Genomic DNA, 20539 nt, shown 5'->3' with positions numbered 1-20539 from the left:
TGAACAAAGGGATGGAGTAACCTCCGGCAATGATTGAAGCACCCATTGGTCCTGAGTAATATCTTCCCAGGCCTTTAGGTGCTTGAGAAACGACCCCGACTGGCTCCGGAGCTGCACAGTCGGGTACTCCTTCAGGGATGCTGGAAGGAGGAGGAGCCACGAAAGGACTGCTGTCTCCAGTGTTGCGGGGGCCTCCGCCGCCTCTGGGACGGCGTCTCCCTGAAAAATTTCCCCTCCTCTGCCTCTAGAAGGGGATCGCTCTGCTGCGATGAGTAAGGCTTCTGAGACTTCACGGAACCACATTTTCCCTCCCCTTGGGCCTTGGGATAAGGCCTGAGGGAGTGGAAGCAGGCTCCCTGGCAGCCAAGGTCTTACCCTCCTGTTCATAGCGAGTCAAAGTGTCCTTTACCTTGGGTCCAAACAACGAGGACCCATCAAAGGCGTCGGCAAAGGAAGACTTAAAGGCCTCTGCAAAATGACACAGGCGTAGCCAGGCTTGTCTCCGTGAGCAACACCTGTCCCACTCTACTCGCTCCTTCGGCCGCATAGGAAATGAGCCTCATGGACGAGTTAGATAATGAGGATAGGGTAGCCAACTGAGAGTTAACCGTCTGTGTTAACTGTTCAGGTAAGTTACCGGAGAGGGCATCAGACAGCTCCTTGATCAGATCCCTCTGTAGTCTGGTGAAGTGTGCCAGATAATTCAGAGACCTTAATGTAAAGGTCGCTGAAGAAAGGGTACGCTTGCCGTACCGATCCATGCTCCTAGACTCTTTATTAGGGGGATGGATGGACGTCGAAGCCGCTGCCACATCTTGTTGGGTGGCAGATGCCACCACCATAGCATCTACAGCCACACCTTTAGATAAAAAATCTTTGTCCGGGGGTGCCGAGAGAAACTTATTGGGACGAGCTGGCACCGGTTCCACAGAATCCGGGTGTTCCCACGCCCTTCGAGAGATCAAATCCAGAAGCTCATCGAAGGGCGGAGACACCCAGGAGGCGAAGGGCTGAGCCCCGAAGGCCTTGAGGAACACCGACTCCTCAGCAGAAGGGGGTTTGGACTGCCAGTCGCCTCGTTGTTTAAGGATTTCCAGAATGTCCGCAAAGGAGACATCTTCCGAAGACGACTTTGGGGACCCCTCCGCATCATCGAGGTCGGTATCCGATGTGAGGGACTCGTCAGGGGAGTCGACGTGTTTCCTCTTACACTGTCTCTTCCTGGGCGGTTCCTCCGAGAGGGTGTCGGAGGAACCTCCAGGAAGAAGGGAACCCCCAATGGGGGTAACCTCAGGCCCAGGGGCTCCGCTGTCACGAGACAGGGGGATTCCAGAAGCGCCAGTCTCCATGCCCAAGGAAGGTGGTGGTGGAAAGGTCGAAGTGGCCACAGAGGATTTGGCTAAAGCACTTCTCATGGCATCGAAGGCCGGACCCCCAGAATCCTGGGAAGGTCCCGTCCCTGAGGCCACAACAGTAACTGGAGCCCCCGCAGCTGACGCACCTAGAGGGAGGCTCGGAACCGAAAGGATCGGATCCGAAGCATCCCCCCCGGGGCCGACTGAGGAGGTCCGCGTACCGAACCCCGACCCGAGGGACGGGGTTGAAGTTAGAGTCGGAACCGACTTGATAACTTCGACCGGATCCACCAACACCGACTCCAACGGCGCCAAGGCTGTCGGAGGAGGAATGGAAGTAGAAGGATGGGAGATCGGCTCCAGAGCCAACTGGGCAGGAGCCGAGATGACCGGTGACTGGAAAAGCTTCTGAAGCACCCTGTCTACGTCCGAATCGGACATCCTCGAAGAACAAGAAGAGACCGACCAGGTCCGAGTCGACTTCTCCGCCGGCTCCGAAAGACTGGGGGACCGGCTCCGTAATGGCTCGAGGCGTATCGGCGCCGAGGGAGGTTCCACTACTATTGCAATCTCCCTTGGAGCCGATGTGGACTTGGCTCCGGTGGAAGTGTCTGAGCGGGCAACCCCCATCGGCTCCGAAGGCAGTGGAGCCGATGAAGGTGACACGCCTCTCGATGCCCGAGCTCTCGACTCCAAAGCCAGAGGAGTCGAGGCTGGAGACATCGAGGCAGACCGTTCCGCCCTCGGCTCCGAAGTCCGTGGAGCCGACGGAGAAGCCTGCCTAGATTTTTTTGCTATCGGATCCGACGGACTGGTCGGAGCCGAAGATTTTTCTTCTTGCCAGTAGGAGAAGAAGAGGAAGATAAGGCTTCCTCAAAAGAAGGGCAATGAGCCCTTTTAAGATCAATTTGTTTTTCCTCTCTTGGAGGACTCGAGAGGAAAAAGCGTGGCAAACGCTACAGGACTCCTGGAGATGTTTGGGACCTAAACAATATACACACAAGGAATGATCATCCGTTATAGACATTTTATAACCACACTTAACACATTTTTTAAAACCGGAAGGTCTATGCTCTTTAGACATGGTTTTAAAGAAAAAATTAACAACAATTACAGGACAAAAAACAGTTAACACCGACAATCTAGGCTCTAATTTAAACGCCTAAGGTAGGGCTAGGCCCCTCTAACTAAAACGGAACCTTTCACCAACAAATACACACAATCTTCCACAAAAAGGGGACCAAAAACAATCACACAACAACACTAGCCGTTAAAACAGCTTTTGGGTGAGTTTTATAGAAAAATTTGACAGAAAAAGAGGTACTTAGCTCAGCCAAGTCCGAGACCACGTCTATGCTGGAAAGCGGCAAACGAGATCTGGGGAAGTAGTGGTGGTGCATCCTGGGATATGAGGTGACTCAGCCAATAAGAGACTGCGTTCTATTGTATAACGGCCGAGTCGGAGCCGAGGATCGGCTCCGAACCCATCTGTAGAGAATGTAGGCGAGATAGGATCACATTACATCTGGCAGTTCAAAGTCCTCATGATAACGGTAAAAGAGGTGTAGACTTTTTTTCCAAACCTGTCCAAGGCTCTGCTTTTGTTGTCTGTTGGTAAAGGATGTTTGGAAGAACTAGATTTTGTTCCCTAAGGACTCAGTCACCATTTCCAGCTCTGACACAGGGATCTTAAAAAGGTGCTTGTGGGAATCTTGAACCCTGTAAAATCTGTCAGTTTCTGAGGGGCAGGGGGAAGGGAGTCTGGTTGTAAAGAGCAATCCAGAAGGACATCGTCTACCATCTTTAAGACTGAAGGAACAGCAAGGGGTTTATGTTCAGGGAGGTTTAGGAATTCCCTAACCCTAGTCTTGGATTTTGGGTAGTCCTGTGCTTCCCACCCAAGGGAGCAGAAGTGCTCCTTCAGGGTATGTAAGGTTTTCCCAAAGGAAATATTCTTGGGGGGTGGGGGTTGGAAGTTTTGCTGCAAAGTTCTCTTCAGGGACAGAAATCCCAATAGGAGGCAAAAGATGCACCCTTCTCAAAGGTAAGAAGCCCTCATTATCAAACTCAGCCTCAGAATCAAAGCAGTCAGAAAATTCCTGGGAGAAGTATCCCTCTTTCTTTTGCCAGGAGATGCTTCAGGGGGAGGGATGTGTCTGGATTGGACTAAGGAAATCAAATCAAATCCTCAGCCAACCTCACTTGGTCTTGTTGATAGGCCTGATATCGGGAGCCAGTAGGCCTAAGTTGAGGTAAACTTTTTTGTGAGAGGCCTTAGGCTTAGCCTTATGTATGACCTCTGCACTAGGAACCGGATGCAGACGAATAACCGACTCCAGCAGGTGTTAAACTGAGACGATCTCCTGAACATGTGTGTTGGTTGTAGAGCAGTTGGCTGAAACTAGAACCTGAGAAGCAGCCCTGGAGCCAACTGACGAGCTAAGTCCTTTGGCTTGTAATAAAGTAGAGGGACCCGTAAGCATACTGGACTCCAAAAAGGTCACAGTAGAGGCCTGCAGCACCACCACAGTTACAGAAGGGGGGCTGTAAAAGTACCTCACCTTCTTTGAGGATCACAAGCCTTGGATGACTGGCCAATGGCAAAATAGCATTGCCTGAAGCACTCTTCCTTTTTGGCTTAGGGAGGTCAACTTTAGCTCAACCGGCAGACTATATGGTGCATGAAGGCCCTGACGACTTACTAAAATGTTGATCTAGAATGTCAGCCCTATACTTGATAGTTCTGCTATTAAAGCAAGAAAAGAACAGACAGGAAGATCATCTTCTGGTCCCAAACACGTCACAAAAAGAATGACTGCCTCAGTGTAGTACCTGTTTGCTACAGCATAGACAGTTATTAACTTTATCTGACATTAGTCAAAAAACAGGAGAAGTTCCCCAATAGGGTACTTAGCCGTAGATATTTTCTTTCACTGGTGCGGACTGACTGAGACACTAACTGGCACTCTACTTCAGGCTCCGATGGCAAGAACAAACTGAGGTCATGGCATCCAGCCAACTCCCTTTATATCCAGATATAGTGAGGTTAGACATGACGCTTGCTGGCTTCAAGAGGAAGGGAAAAATCCTCTGGTAGTTGGGCCGGCCAAGGGCTTCCACGGTAGGAAATCCCACACGTCAGGACTGCAACAGTGAAACACATAGAGCATACAGTATTTATTATTTAAGGTTAGCAAGAAAGAAAAAGGTTTTAATCTTTTGGAGCTGCCATTGAGCTTCTGCTGTTGTGAGACGAAGTTTCCTACCCACCCTTTCTCTGTTGTGCAATGGCTGGAGAGGCCAACCAATTTTGTACATTTGACATTGGAATCTCCTCCAAGTCTCATCTGGTGTGCTCAAGCTAATGAGCATATGTTCAAACTACTGGACGAACAAGCGGAAAAAGTCTGCCATTGAGCTTCTGCTGTTGTGAGCAAGTTTCCTACCCACCCTTTCTCTGTTGTGCAGTGGCTGGAGAGGCCAACCAATTTTGTACATTTGACATTGGAATCTCCTCCAAGTCTCATCTGGTGTGCTCAAGCTAATGAGCATATGTTCAAACTACTGGACGAACAAGCGGAAAAAGTCTGCCATTGAGCTTCTGCTGTTGTGAGACGAAGTTTCCTACCCACCCTTTCTCTGTTGTGCAGTGGCTGGAGAGGCCAACCAATTTTGTACATTTGACATTGGAATCTCCTCCAAGTCTCATCTGGTGTGCTCAAGCTAATGAGCATATGTTCAAACTACTGGACGAACAAGCGGAAAAAGTCAAAGCGCACACCAACAAAGAAAGTTAACGTATTTTATTAATAACGTTTTCGCTTCTGTTTAACAGAAGCTTCATCAGACAGAATAAAAACAGCGCCAAATGCACTTTTTAAATCACAACCAGGTGTGTAGTATGATGTCATTTCCTTAGGAACCAGCATAGTGTCTAACACTCCTGTTCAACAAAGTAACATCGCAATTTAATGTAAAAGGACATTCACCACCTATAAGGTTTTATTTAAAAACAAATAAATAGTTTTTTACCCATTTAAAGTACACAATCTTAAAAAAGATTTCAGTAAAAACTGTATATACATCAATCACCAAAAGATTTTAATTGGTGATTTAAAAACAATTACGTGAGACCAAAGTAAGTGTGAGAAAACAAAAAGTTAGAAGTGTAACCACAACTTGATGTCTAAAGTAAGATCAATCTCGGGCCATACATTCTAAAGGAATAATAGTAAAGATGGATAACCATATTTAAATACATATGGTAAAAAAACCTAATAAATGAAGATGTATATTAGGTAAAATTAACTATGCAGCGCAACACAGCAAAGGAAGTCATAACCTAAGGTAACTTTTATATTTTAAAATAACAGAAATATTACAGGCTTCATTTAGGCCTGGGGGAGCAAATGCATTTAATAGGAGCTGCCACTCTAACTCTTTTATTTCCAATAAGAGGGGTTGGGGACCCCCTCTAATGCCAGGTTTGACTAAGTCAATGCCCATGAAACAAAAACTATGCCCAAGATTTTCAAGGATGTGTTTTGAAAGGGCGTTGTCCAATTTTTTGTTTTTTATGGCATAATTATGTTGGTAAATACGGTCCCGTAGTCTCCGGTCCGTTTTACCAACATAAAATGGGCAGCAGTTACAAAATGCTATGTAGACAACTGACCTAGTGTCACAGCAAATCCTGTGGTTAATAATAAATTTCTCACTTTTTATACTAAAAGAGTTACCTACTTTTAATAGTCTACACCAATTACAGGAACCACAAATGAAAGTACCAGTTTGTCTAGAACTAGTGCTAATGGAGTCACTCGTTTGCAAAAGGTCTTTTAAATTTTTGCCCCTCTTAAAGACGAACCGTAAGGTGCCAAAACCTCTAGCAGATGTGTGTTGTTAGAGATAAGTTGCCAGTTCTTTTTGACAATCGAACACATAGTGTTAGCATGTTTATTGTATGTAATGATAAAACTGGACTTAAAATCACCAATTTGATTAGGTTTATGGTGGACAGACGTGTTGAAGACACGTGAAGTGATACCAAATTCAAGGTTATCCATAGATGTATCTACCGTGTTGGTTACCTGCAGAGTGTTATATTCTGTACCTTGAAGAAGTGGTTGGTAAAACCCTGAAGCTCGTTTAAGGGAAACTTCATTAATTAAGTTGTCTAAGAGCTCATCGGGTATCCTATTCAGAAACATACTCTAAGGGTAATACACTCAGCTTCAAAGGCCGCTAGAGTGTTACACATCGTAGCTCTAACTAGCTGGCCCTTGACTATGGATCTTTTTTGTTTCCAAGGGTGGTTACTGGAAAAATGCAAAAAAGCATTACAATAGGTATGTTTCCTGAAAATACTAGAAAGAATGCAGGTGTTATGAAAGTATTTAACCAGTTTGACGTCCAAGTAGTCGATCTCACTGGTAGAGAATTTATGTGTAAATTTTAAAAAGGTACATGACTCATTCATGTTTTGGACCAAACTAGTAGCAATTTCAACGTCACCTTGAATAAGGACAAACACGTCGTCTAAAAAACGAGTGTAAAATTTAGTGGTTTTTTTAAAATGGGAATTCACAAAAAGAACATTCTTTTCCCAATAAGCTACCACTAAGTTTGCCACACTACCTCCGCATGGGGACCCCATAGCAATTCCCCTTTTCTGTAAGTAATGACAGTTGTTAAAGATGAAGAAATTGGAAGATAAGATGATATCCAAAAGAAGCGTAACCAACTCAATTTCATCTTTCGGGGCTTGTAAGTCTACCAGCATAAGTTCTACCCATTCCAATGCTTCTTGATGTGGTATGGAAGTGTATAAATCCACCACATCGATGGTCAAGAAGTTGTTGGAAGGGTTGAGCAGAATGTAGATGATGGCTTTTAAGAAAGACCAAGAATCTTTGCAAATTTGTGGAAGTAACCTGAGGTATTTACCTAAAATGTGATCAACAACCTTGGCACAAGGGTGAGTGATAGAACATCTCCCATCCACAAGAGCACGCATAGGTGGATCTATTAAGTTCTTGTGGATTTAGGTATCCCAAACATAATTGGGACTCTAGGGAACGAGATGTTAATAAAATTAAAGGTATCTATATTAATCCTCCCTTCAATAAACAGGTCTCTAAAGTACCCTTTAATCCTGTTATATTGGCCTGATGTTTCATTAAGAGATGAAATTTCATTTCTCTACCAGTGAGATCGACTACTTGGACGTCAAACTGGTTAAAGACTTTCATAACACCTGCATTCTTTCTAGTATTTTCAGGAAACATACCTATTGTAATGCTTTTTTGCATTTTTCCAGTAACCACCCTTGGAAACAAAAAAGATCCATAGTCAAGGGCCAGCTAGTTAGAGCTACACGTATGTGTAACACTCTAGCGGCCTTTGAAGCTGAGTGTATTACCCTTAGGAGTATGTTTCTGAATAGGGGATACCCCAATGAGCTCTTAGACAACTTAATTAATGAAGTTTCCCTTAAACGAGCTTCAGGGTTTTACCAACCACTTCTTCAAGGTACAGAATATAACACTCTGCAGGTAACCAACACGGTAGATACATCTATGGATAACCTTGAATTTGGTATCACTTCACGTGTCTTCAACACGTCTGTCCACCATAAACCTAATCAAATTGGTGATTTTAAGTCCAGTTTTATCATTACATACAATAAACATGCTAACACTATGTGTTCGATTGTCAAAAAGAACTGGCAACTTATCTCTAACAACACACATCTGCTAGAGGTTTTGGGACCTTACCCCCGGTTCGTCTTTAAGAGGGGCAAAAATTTAAAAGACCTTTTGCAAACGAGTGACTCCATTAGCACTAGTTCTAGACAAACTGGTACTTTCATTTGTGGTTCCTGTAATTGGTGTAGACTATTAAAAGTAGGTAAATCTTTTAGTATAAAAAGTGAGAAATTTATTATTAACCACAGGATTTGCTGTGACACTAGGTCAGTTGTCTACATAGCATTTTGTAACTGCTGCCCTGCATTTTATGTTGGTAAAACGGACCGGAGACTACGGGACCGTATTTACCAACATAATTATGCCATAAAAAACAAAAAATTGGACAACGCCCTTTCAAAACACATCCTTGAAAATCTTGGGCATAGTTTTTGTTTCATGGGCATTGACTTAGTCAAACCTGGCATTAGAGGGGGTCCCCAACCCCTCTTATTGGAAATAAAAGAGTTAGAGTGGCAGCTCCTATTAAATGCATTTGCTCCCCCAGGCCTAAATGAAGCCTGTAATATTTCTGTTATTTTAAAATATAAAAGTTACCTTAGGTTATGACTTCCTTTGCTGTGTTGCGCTGCATAGTTAATTTTACCTAATATACATCTTCATTTATTAGGTTTTTTTACCATATGTATTTAAATATGGTTATCCATCTTTATTATTATTCCTTTAGAATGTATGGCCCGAGATTGATCTTACTTTAGACATCAAGTTGTGGTTACACTTCTAACTTTTTGTTTTCTCACACCTACTTTGGTCTCACGTAATTGTTTTTAAATCACCAATTAAAATCTTTTGGTGATTGATGTATATACAGTTTTTACTGAAATCTTTTTTAAGATTGTGTACTTTAAATGGGTAAAAAACTATTTATTTGTTTTTAAATAAAACCTTATAGGTGGTGAATGTCCTTTTACATTAAATTGCGATGTTACTTTGTTGAACAGGAGTGTTAGACACTATGCTGGTTCCTAAGGAAATGACATCATACTACACACCTGGTTGTGATTTAAAAAGTGCATTTGGCGCTGTTTTTATTCTGTCTGATGAAGCTTCTGTTAAACAGAAGCGGCGTTAATAAAATACGTTAACTTTCTTTGTTGGTGTGCGCTTTGACTTTTTCCGCTTGTTCGTCCAGTGGTTTATTGGTTTTCTTGTTTTCATATGTTCAAACTAGGAAGGTCCTCCTGTCAGACTGTTAAAACTTTAGTTAACTCTCTTTCTCTCATATCTTCCCACTGATTAGTGAACATTACAATACATAGAGTATTATCCATTGTCTTCTATCCTATTTGTGAAATCACAAACATAAGGGCAAGCCTACCCCTTAATGGTAACCTACAAACTGCATCTCTAGAATCAGATTGGGACTGGTGCTTCTGTTTTGCTTCTGGTGAGGGTAGAAGCCCAAGAGCATTGTTTTCTAGCCTTCCAAGAGACTATCAACCACTGGAATACCTGCAAACTGCTTCTTAGGGTCCAGCTTATGATTAATATTACTGTTTTGCTTTTGTGAGAGGATCATGGAGACTGATTCCTGATGCTCTCTGAATGGGCAGTGTGTGCAGGACTTCTCTGACTGGCATGGTTTGGGATCACTGTGCAACTTAGCTTTCTTGCACGGAGCTGCTGTACGTCCTATACAGGGCATCTACCTGGAGAAAACAACAAGCCTACAGGCCCATAGAATATCTGGGATGAGGCTTGGTGATCAGCAAAAAACCTGTCACTTGCTTTTTAAGAAGCTGCAGTAGGTCTACTTATTTTGCTTTTGGTGAGAGAAGGTGTGAAAGGACATTGATTCCTAGCCGAGTTTAGCTGCAGTGAGACTAGCACTTTAAGTAGTAGCCAGGTGGTAGCCAATAAGCGAATCACCACTATTTATCATTCTTGGCTAACCAAGTGAGTAGCTAAATATTTGAGTGTTTGCAGAAATTAGTCTACTGACTCCTTCTGGCTGGAGAAGGTAATTTCCAGGCTACCTGTGGATTTATTTGTAACTTAGACTAAACTCAAGTAACATGCTATTAGTTGGTGTGCTCTACTGTTTTTTAAATAAACAAAAAAAAATGAAATAAAATAAATAAAAGCACCGTGGGGATGCAGGAAACCACTACAACATACCTCAATATTCCAGAGATCCAAAGGCAGCTAAATGTGGCCACTTAGACTGATAGATTCTCAGCTCTCTTCCCTGTTGGGGAGGGACCCATTAAGGAACATTTAGCTCCCGCTGGATCCCTGGAATATTGTGCCACGTGGTATAGCTCCCGCTGGATCCCTGGAATATTGTGCTATGTGGTATAGCTCCCGCTGGCTCCCTGGAATATTGTGCGATGTGGTATAGCTCTCGCTGGATCCCTGGAATATTGTGCCATGTGGTATAGCTCCTGCTGGATCCCTGGAATATTGTGCTATGTGGTATAGTTCCCGCTGGATCCCTGGAATATTGTGCGATGTGGTACAGCTCCCACTGGATCCCTGGAATATTGTGCGATGTGGTACAGCTCCCACTGGATCCCTGGAATATTGTGCGATGTGGTACAGCTCCCACTGGATCCCTGGAATATTGTGCGATGTGGTATAGCTCTCGCTGGAAACTTGGAATATTGTGCGATGTGGTATAGCTCCCGCTGGATGCCTGGAATATTGTGCTATGTGGTATAGCTCCCACTGGATCCCTGGAATATTGTGCAATGTGGTAGTGGCTTCCTGCAGCCCCACAGTGCTTTATTTTTCTGTTTGGTCAGTGTTTTATGCTTGTAGCACTGTTTTCCAGTATTTTGTGGTCTGTTTTTTAAATAAGGCAATTTAGAGCAACAATGTCTATCACACAGTGTCATTGCTCACTGCAATTCTCTCTATAAACCTGCTGTGCCAGTTCCTAAAGAAACAATAATTCTGCAAAACAATTCTCTCTATAAACCTGCTGTGCCAGTTCCTAAAGAAACAATAATTCTGCAAAAGAGGCTTTGGTTTCTGGTAGCTGGCACGTTGCTCTTCAATGTCCAGACTTAGATTGTTTGTTTTAGACAGACAGCACCTCCAGTAAATCAACGCCAAACCTCACAGGTGCAACTCTCCATACAGCCCACATCAGTAAGCACCTGAAACCATAAGTGGAAACAGGCAACCTGAGACAATGTAGCAATTGTCTTATGTTTACTGGCAACCACCTACTATTTAAAACAGCAGAGATGGTATGCGAGACCTACAGTTAAAACAATGTTATTAGAGACAAAGATCTCAAATAAAACCGTGACAAATAAGCAGTTTGTCAGTACACAAAACACTAAACAAAAGCAGACACGACTCACACCAAACACATAACACCTTTCTATACAAAGTATCTTAAAAGTAACCAACATAAACCATAAAGGCCTCCTAAAAGTAACCCAAGTAGCAAGTACCCTCAGCAACTTCAAAAATAAACACCGCAGGTAGAACCCACCATGAAACATCTAAGAATCTCAACAGATTTGGTTCAAAAGTACACAAGTCAAACCTACAAACAATCCAATATCCTAGTCATGGGTGACTTCACTGTGAGACACACTGATGCACTACACATTAGTTTGGGCAAGTGAGAGTTACAGTCAGGCACGTATCAGGTGCCAGGTTTTGACACATTTTGCAATCACTCAAGTCCTTGCACCAGCAGCACAGATATAACACGTCCATAGTACACGTGCGTGTAAACAACTTGGGATGTACCTCCCCGGACTATATGAAGAGAGCCTGAGGCTAGTATGAACTAAGCCTTGAACTGCATTCGACCATCACCAAGAATGAAGCCACAATACAAACAAAAGATTGTGGCGTTCAACAACTGGCTTAGCTTCTGGTGTCATCCGAAGGAGGCATTATATCTACATAGTGCCTTTTTCAGTAATGCCAGTTTTCTAAAGCTTCCAACATAAAACAGAAACTGGATAACATTTAAGGTTTTGCTGCTCAACACTCTAAGAGCCTGAACAAAAAACTCAACTCCATACAAGTATCCTTAACCTGGAAAACACTCCTATAAGAACCACAGAGAACGGGTTCAAAACAAACAAAAGCACTCCATCAGTTCACAATTTCAATACCTTTTACATATCCAGGTACACCATACATTAGACAGACAACAAAGGAGTCCGAGTCTCCATATTTATAAAATCACCTCATGATTTGTTTGACAGAATAACAACTTGAAACCTCCAAGTGCAACTCACTATTAAGAAAAACCCTTATCATATCATAATCAACTACACAATGTCCTTTGTGTCCCCCTTGACCCACTTCTCCTATGTAGCTAGTATACAATCCCTATGTACTAAGCCAGACACCATTCTTCTAGGAGTCTTCAATCACCCCTGTACAAACTGGGAGACTTACACATCCTCAAATATACATGCCCAGAATTTTCCGGACGTCGCAGTAAATATACCTTAACATTTAAACTTTTAATAGATCATTGTTGGAGAAGCCTAAAATATTAGGGTTATAAATACCATTACATGTAAAGTTAACAGAGGTCTGCATGGATGGACTCAAATGACATGCAAATATTTTGCCAGATTTACCGCCTTCAAGGAATTTACATTGATCTTCAAAAAAAACGTGGCAGATAATTTATTCTCAGGGCTTTAGTCCTCCCTTGGTTAATTCTGAAACCAGAAATTTTGAAAAGTTTTCTAATCCCCCCCCCCCAAAAAAAAAAACAGGTCCATATTGGACTCAGAACATGAGATAAATACTAACAAATCATCCATGTATAGGGAGAACTTGTGCTCTTACCCAGCAAAAACCATAACTGACAACTTGTATGAAGCAATACATCTGCCAGTCACTCCGAACAATAGCACAAAGCAAGGGGGGCATGGGACAAACCTGATTATCTATAGTTATCAAAAGATCATCTTAGACCCAAGGTTCACTCCGAATCATAGCACAAAGCAAGGGGGGCATGGGACAAACCTGATTATCTATAGTTATCAAAAGATCATCTTAGACCCAAGGTTCACTCCGAATCATAGCACAAAGCAAGGGGGGCATGGGACAAACCTGATTATCTATAGTTATCAAAAGATCATCTTAGACCCAAGGTTCACTCAATAATAGCACAGCAAGGGGCATGGGACAAACCTGATTATCTATAGTTATCAAAAGATCATCTTAGACCCAATGTTCAATAATAGCACAGAGCAAGGGGGGCATGGGACAAACCTGATTATCTATAGTTATCAAAAGATCATCTTAGACCCAAGGTTCACTCCGAATAATAGCACAGAGCAAGGGGGGCATGGGACAAACCTGATTATCTATAGTTATCAAAAGATCATCTTAGACCCAAGGTTCACTAATAGCACAGAGCAAGGGGGGCATGGGACAAACCTGATTATCTATAGTTATCAAAAGATCATCTTAGACCCAAGGTTCACTCCGAATAATAGCACAGAGCAGCATGGGACAAACCTGATTATCTATAGTTATCAAAAGATCATCTTAGACCCAAGGTTCACTCCGAATGATAGCACAAAGCAAGGGGGGCATGGGACAAACCTGATTATCTATAGTTATCAAAAGATCATCTTAGACCCAAGGTTCACTCGGAATCATAGCACAAAGCAAGGGGGGCATGGGACAAACCTGATTATCTATAGTTATCAAAAGATCATCTTAGACCCAAGGTTCAATTCAATAATAGCACAAAGCAAGGGGGCATGGGACAAACCTGATTATCTATAGTTATCAAAGATCATCTTAGACCCAAGGTTCAAAGATCATCTTAGACCCAAGGTTCACTGGAATCATATAGCAAAGCAAAGGGGCGTGGGACCACAAAGCAAGGGGCATGGACAAACCTGATTATCTATAGTTATCAAAAGAAGATCATAGACCCAAGGTTCAAACCTGATTATCTATAGTTATCAAAAGATCATCTTAGACCCAAGGTTCACTCCGAATCATAGCACAAAGCAAGGGGGCATGGGACAAACCTGATTATCTATAGTTATTAAAAGATCATCTTAGACCTAAGGTTCACTCCGAATCATAGCACAAAGCAAGGGGGGCATGGGACAAACCTGATTATCTATAGTTATCAAAAGATCATCTTAGACCCAAGGTTCAGTTTCATATCTTGTCACTGATCCATTGGAAATGACCCTCAATATCTCTGGGGGAAATCACAGAAAGTACAAACCCTGAAACAGTTATTTCAAGTTAATAAGGTCAAAGGCCATTTCTGTGTCAAAGTTGTGGATTAACAATTCTCTATTTTCCCTATGAACATTATCAGTAATCACAGCAGTTTTATCATCATAAAAGACCATCCTGGGACAATCCAAACTAATCAAAGTTAATCAATGTTGGGATTACCCTAGCCAATTGCTTTGCTATTGCCACTATAATATTACAGCAAACATAGTGGAAGAGTATACCTGTTATTTCTCTGCCTGTAGTAATGCAATGCACTCCTCTGGAGGCCCTCCTTTAGTGTCACTAACCAAAGATGTGACATTAAGAGTCTAGCTTTTTAATCTCCTTAATTATTGCTAGGAATAATGTTTTGACAGAGTAAAGTCTACTTAATCCATCCTCTACTGCCAGAGTCTCCAGGCATAAACCTCAGTTCTTGTACATCCATCAAGGCTTTTTCTTTGCCTACATTTCTCTTCACCACAATCTTTCTTTCTCTCTCACTCATTTAGCCCTGTCTCTACAACTTTGTGTATTAGCAGTGCTCTATCTGTACTGCTTCACTGCTGGTGTTTTAGAATGCATGTTTGCACCTTTCACCACCTGTGAAATTTCATTCTTAGATTCTGTCTGTAACTTGCATGCCTACAATTTATTGGATGTTTCCCCAAACTCTCTCTCATAGCTTTTCAAAGCACACACTCCTGGAAGGGTAAGCCATGTTACTTTACTCCCCAATTTCTACCCACACCCCCTACTCAAATTTATATTCTTCTGTTCATGTCTACATCCCACTAACCACCAGTCTAAAATTCACTGAATATCATTAAACCTCTCAAATCAATACAAATAATCTATAGTTGTCATTTATTAGTCTTTGCAGAATACCCTCCACTCCCATTTTTCTATGTACCTGTAGTCTTACTACTTTATTATTATTATTCTTAAGTTCTTTCTTCTCCGCCCTTCCCTAATAACTACTCCAGATACCGTCTCCCCATCTCTTATTGTTCCTCCATTCCTTTAGTCAATGCATGTATTTCCTCATGTTGCCTCAAATACTGACCCATACTCCCTCTCCAACTGTTGTTGCATCTCAGTACATATCATTGCCAGCCCTACATCAAATACATACCAAAACAAATTACCCAGTCTCCTCACACAGACCACTACATATCGACCAACTCGTAATCAAACTTCTTGTATACAGCTTCATAAGCAAACATACTTGTCATCACTTTTCAGCTCATAAATTAGGCCTAAAACAAGTGCAAAACAAAAATGGCTTGCTCCCTACCTCTGTACATACATCTCTCTTCCACCACCAGGGGCAGTCACTTCATCCCAGGCACATCTTAACAATCCCCAACATGTATGCCATTTATAAAAAAAATAATAAATCACCTACATTCCATCTCATCAAACAACAAAAGCTTGCTGCTGCTTAGCTATAATCCAACTAGTATGTGTACTAAGATGAACTATAGGCTTGGATAACACTGTACCCCAGATATACGAGTCCTCACTGAAACCTGGCTTACAAGAGAAAAGAATAAATGTTACCCCAAGGATATAATATTCTGGTAAAAGACAGAAAATATCTCCTCCTTTTAGTAATGCTGAACTTCCCATCTGCTTCCTAAAAATGAAGACCCACAAAAATGTATGCATTGTTGCAATGACTGGTCCAGAATTTGCTGAGTTACCCAAACCTATGCAGTTTTATGCAACTAATTTAGACTGCATCAAGAAATTAATAAAGAAAGTAGCAGAACATCCATTTTAGACTGGATTCTGACTCAAGACTGAAATAAAACAATCTCTGCAGATACCCTCGTCAGACAATATAAGTGACCACCTTGCCACCTTTAGTAAAATATCTCAAACCTACATCTCTATAAACAGCATCAGTACAAAGCTGCCTGTATATTATTAAAATTTAGAACTGATAATTTTATTGCTACCCTGGAGAAATTTAATTGCAATATATTAAAAATACTCCCACTAGACTAGATAATGTCATATAAGAATCCAGCAAAATGTTTCTAAATAGAAGAAATGAACATATTCCTCAGAGACAAAGGGGAGTAAATTCTCTCCACGGCTATTACTAACAACTAAACACATGAGAATCAGGGATAAAGCTTGGCACACTTGTCTGAAAACCAAACCTAATAAAATCCACAAACGTTTAGACAACTCAGAAATCATGCCAAATAGATGATTAAATCTGAAAAGAAAACCTAAACGGCCATAGAAGAAACTCATCAAAACAATCCTAAGTTGTCCTGGTTGTCGTGCACAACCTCTTGAACCCTGGTTTTGTCTTCCAGCCAACTTATCATTCACAAAAGAACAGACAGCACTGCCCATCAATCACCACTTGATACAATCTGTAACAACTCTCATTAATGAAAGCACCCTAGGGATCTTCAAATCCACTCTCTCTTCTGAAACCTACTAATTCAAACATTTTGTCTCTTACACCATTTCCTTGCTTCCACTATTAAACACCTTCTTCGCAAGTTAAAACCAACCACCTTGGTGGCTGGATACTTCTCTACAAAGTACATCAAAATCACTGCAGACATTCTTGCAAACTGTGTTTCTATCCTAAAAGACATCCATTCAAGAAAAATATGCCCCAGCCACCTGGAAAAAGTCATACATCCTACCACTTCATAAAAGTGGCAACTCCACTGACTTTCTCTAGTTATAGATCAATAGCTATCCTGTCTTCTTTATTTAAAATTCTGAAAAATGCATACATTAAAAAAGCTACTCAAACATTTAATTGACAATAATTGTTTCTCTCCCCTACCCAACATGCTTTCAGGTCACATAAAAGCACGACCATAATTCTTTTTAGTTTCATCAATACCATCAATATTAACAGAAACCATGCTAAACCAAGTCTGGACCCTCTTTCTCAATTTATCAAAAGCCTCTGATACCATCTCTCACTGAAAACATCTTCAGAAATTATCCAGATCAGACTGTCCTAAATTCATACCCATCCATGGTTTGTTAGCTACCTCTCAAATCAACCTCAGTCAGTCAAATGGCAAACAGAATACTCTTGCTCCCTCTCAGTCGACATTCCACAACAGCCTTTTCTAGGCCCCGTTCTTCTTAACATATTTATCACGGAACTATACAGAGCATGTATACAAGCGAAGGTTATTCAACATGCAGACAACTCTACACTCGTGCACTGCAAAAAACGACTAACTACAACAGACTTGAACCTTGCCTGTGATATAAATAGGACCTGCTGGAGAGATAGGTATGCATCCCAGAGACTACTGTGTCTATGGAACAGGCTCCTCATACACGTGAAGCAGAGTTACTCCCTAACCTAATTCAACTGCAACTTTGACAACTGGATGGGAAACTGGAAATTCATCCCTGATTTAGCACCTATGTGTCTAATGAACACAGATAACCTGTAAATGGTTAATCTCCCAGGCCCATGCTTACACTTATCAAGGGTATCAAAACTAGTCAGAGATTTGGGATGCATGGCTAGTAGACTTAAAAAGGCCCTTGTGGTCGTTAGCCTAGTAAACACCTATGAACCTATAAACAAACTCCAGACGCACTCTCTCCAATGAATCTTAGGTAAGTAGTGCTAGGCTGCTCTTATGGCAAAATAAAAGGAAAAAAATAATCATAACCTGTTCATTTAATATGCTTTTTCCTCCTTGAACATTCTAATTAAAAGTATTTTCCAATGTACCTTGAACCCATTTGTTCTTGCAAGGAAATAGAAACAACCAAAACTGCTGTTGTCCATTCAACCACAAAAGGAATTTGGTCTCTCTCCCAACACCAATTCTTGTCTATATCCCATGGCAGAGCTGCACTTGTCTAAACACTGAGGGTCTATCTAAAGACCCTTCCATCAAATTGCAAGATCCATGCACATTTAAGAAGCAGATTAGTTGTCCCCAGAATTGGCGACTGACTGAATGCATAAACGAGGGCCATTGAAGAAGCTGCTTGTCCAAAGTCTTCAATGACACAGACATCATGGTTATGGTACCCTTTTGCCTGTTGTATCTTCACTGAAAGACTATGTTGTCAAAATTTGACAGCAAATTAATAAATAAAACGAAAGACTCCAGTTGACTGCTTGGGTGAGGGGTCTGCAAGAACATCAGAATGCATCCCCTTAGGTGGAAGGTAATTATGCTCATTTCCTCAGGCTTTGTGCCCACCGAATGGTGCACAGCGACGGTTATCCCACTCCACAAAGGGGAAGCCACCACAGTCCCCGGGAACTACCGCCCCATTAGCCTTACTAGCCTGGTCTGCAAGGCCATGGAATGTATCACCATGGAACTTATAAAGAAAGACAGTGATAATCTCCAAACTCTGGACCCAACCAGTTCGGGTTTGTAAAAGGCAGATCATGTCTCCTAAACCTGATAGACTTCTTTGAAGCAGTCACCAAAGCTGTAGACAAGGGTAAGGTGGTTCACACAGCCTATCTAGATCTCGCCAAGGCTATCGACACCATCCCCCACTCGAGAATTATAGATAAACTCACTAAACTAGGTATAAATCCCCATGTCACAAGATGGGTTGCCAACTGGCTCACTGACAGAACCCACACTGTGGAAGTAGCAGACTCCAAATCCAACTTCAGACCAGTGACAAGTGGAGTACCACAGGGTTCAGTTCTGGGTCCTCTCCTGTTTGGTATCTACTACTCTGAAGTACAGGCTAACACAGAAGGTCTTTGGCTAACGAAGTTCGCAGATGACTGCAAAGTAGGAGCCGTAATCGAAACTCCTAACGATGTGGACATCCTACAAAAGTGCATCACTGAGACAGATGCTTGTTTTCAAAGCCACGGCCTCAAGCTCAATGCCAAAAAGTGCATTGTCATCCCCTTTGGTAAAAACTCTGTATCCATGAACTACCACATAGGCGTTAGTCTCCTTAACAACGAAAGTATGATAAGAGACCTTGGGACACAGGTGGACAGTAGTCTCGCTTTCAATGATCACATCGCCACAGTAGTCAGGAAATCCTTCTACATGGCACACCTCATCACAAAAGGTTTCTCATCCAGGCAAAAAAGAGGTCATTCACTCATTACACCCATTATAGAGTACAAAGCCCTTTTGGTATGTACCTCATAAGACATCTACAACAACTGAAAAGGCCGCAGAAATAGCTTACAGAGGATTACCAGCCTCAAACAGATGCCCTATGCAGACTGTCTCAAAAAACTCCAGCTTTACTCCGTTGCATATTGCCTATGTAGAGGCGATCTCTGCCTAACGTACAAAGCTATGTCAAACCCAGAGCTGTTGGACAAGCTTCACTTAAAGAAATCCCAATCCCTCCAAGCTACACGGTCTAGGGATCTAAATTTTGTCACCACAATAAACAGAACATGCTGGAGGGATAGATTCCTGTTTCAGAGACTTCTCATACTTTGGAACAAACTACCTATCTATATCAAACAAAGCTCCTCATTAGCACTCTTCAAGAAAAATCTTGATGACTGGATGGGAAATAGGAAATTCACCCCGGGGATCACTTCTATGGCTCTGCTCGACAGGGACACAGGAAAATAATTTTCTTGGATAGTGAAAGCCTGGGCACCTTTTTGGCTAGGCTTATATAGGCCCTAGGGCCAATAGCCTAGTACCTACCTATGAACCCATCCTCTTGATCCTATAATCCCAGACAAAGACCAAGGACTGACTTGGGAATAAGCCACTGCTGGTCTAAAGTGAATTCTCCAGCTAAAGATTTTGGTGAACATTAGACCACTGAAATCTCATCAATGAGAGCTAGACTGTAGCTGGTTTCCCTGTCATTTTTCTTGGAGCAGTGTTCCAAAATATGACTGGAACTGAAATGATAACCATCACTCCGATCTCTAGGTGAACAACTCTCAGCTATCACCACTACTGCAAAGTGGGTTAAAGTTATTCAGAAGCTGGTTCTTCTACATTCAGCAGTGAGTAACTGGGATGATTTTCTGGCAATTGGGGCAGTTCTCAATATTGTGCTCTTTCTCAAGACAATATATACAGTACTAGTATGGGTCTTGCCCTGTAATCTGATGACCACATGGACACTGACTACTCATGCATATGAAAGCAGGCCCTTCCCAATGACAACAAAGATCAAGAGCTGAATTATGTGAGCAACAAAAATGAACTAGTTGGCTCTGGGTATGACAGGGTTTATGTATCCAGTGCTTGATGTAATCATGCA

At 42.1% G+C, this 20539-nt stretch overlaps 1 protein-coding gene across 5 annotated transcripts in view; it reads right to left on the bottom strand.

The window, feature by feature from the left end:
* Positions 1 to 20539, bottom strand: part of KIF20B (kinesin family member 20B) — a 1912547-nt gene that overhangs the window by 413356 nt on the left and 1478652 nt on the right. The gene's annotated exons all lie outside the window — the stretch shown is intronic.

Source organism: Protopterus annectens, chromosome 14.part0 (genome assembly GCF_019279795.1).
Source record: "Protopterus annectens isolate FY-2018-M chromosome 14.part0, PAN1.0, whole genome shotgun sequence".
Taxonomy (NCBI): Eukaryota; Metazoa; Chordata; order Ceratodontiformes; family Protopteridae; genus Protopterus; species Protopterus annectens.
This window is presented reverse-complemented; position numbering and strand designations above follow the sequence as displayed.